The sequence below is a fragment of the Cynara cardunculus genome, unplaced genomic scaffold (genome assembly GCF_001531365.2).
Source record: "Cynara cardunculus var. scolymus isolate 2C unplaced genomic scaffold, CcrdV1 Un_Scaffold_4783, whole genome shotgun sequence".
Lineage (NCBI taxonomy): Eukaryota > Viridiplantae > Streptophyta > Magnoliopsida > Asterales > Asteraceae > Cynara > Cynara cardunculus.
In genome coordinates this window covers 34,876-35,980 of record NW_020202064.1, presented here as the reverse complement: position 1 = coordinate 35,980, position 1,105 = coordinate 34,876, and positions in this window count along the sequence as shown.

The following is a 1,105-nucleotide window of genomic DNA, read 5'->3' as shown; positions in this document are numbered from 1 at the left end:
ACTTGTATTCTAATTCAATCAGAGACAACGACACTTAAAGAAGACAACACTCACACCAAAGAACCTTCAGCTAATGTCGAAGACTGAAACTGAAGATTAGAGACTGGCGAGTACGTGATCTGAAGCGGTACTCAGTGATTACAATCCCGTCTACATATGTGTGAAGACTGCTCAAGCTTCAGTGAATGCTGAAGAGACCTTCAGGTTATTCCAGCATTCAGCGATCAAATGAAGCTTGCTTAGCACGATTGTTGTTGTCTTGTCCTTATGCATACAAAGGACAAACCCATACCCTTCTAAACATTGGTACGGTACGGAGCCGACTAGTTGACTCTATTGCCCACCAACTTTAGGTAAGGATGTCTGCTCATGAATAGTGCTTTTTGTACTATTCACTGTAGCAAATGACAAGCCTTCCTCTTAAGGCTTGACACGCACTCTAACCCTATCATTTTGCATTAAATGAACATTTAATGCACTGGGCATAAATAGAAGTGTTTCTTCTCCATGCAGAGTGCGCGCAACTCACTCTCTAAACCTAATTCTTACTTTAAGCATTTTCTAGCTTAAGTAAAGGAACTTTTTTACAGCATTTCTTTTCTCATTTGCTAAGAATCTATGTGTAATCAAAGATTGTTTAGATAGGTTTTCTTACCTTATCTTTCCGTAAACAGTCTTRTAAAATTTGTATTGATCTTCTTTATCAATATACATTTTAAATTTGAAAATATTGTGTTTGTATTCATCCCCCCCTCCTTCTACAAACTGTTGTACTTATCTTGTTGACCCTCAAGGGACCAACAAGTGGTATCAGAGTAGTGTTCTCTCTTCTCTAATCTGTTTAGCTGTTTTTTTGTATTTGTTTATCTCTTTCCTTAGATAACTTTACTGCTTACAAATGGCTTTACAAATTACAAACACACACACACACAAAAGATAATGGCTCTCTTGCCAAACCTTCCCAATTTGTCCATGACAATTTTAGTCTTTGGAAGAACCGGATGTCCCTCTTTCTTGAAGGTGTGGATCCTGAAATTCCACATTACATAGAAAGTGGACCATATATTCCATTTGCTATTAATCAGGCTGTTTCAGTAAAAGCTAC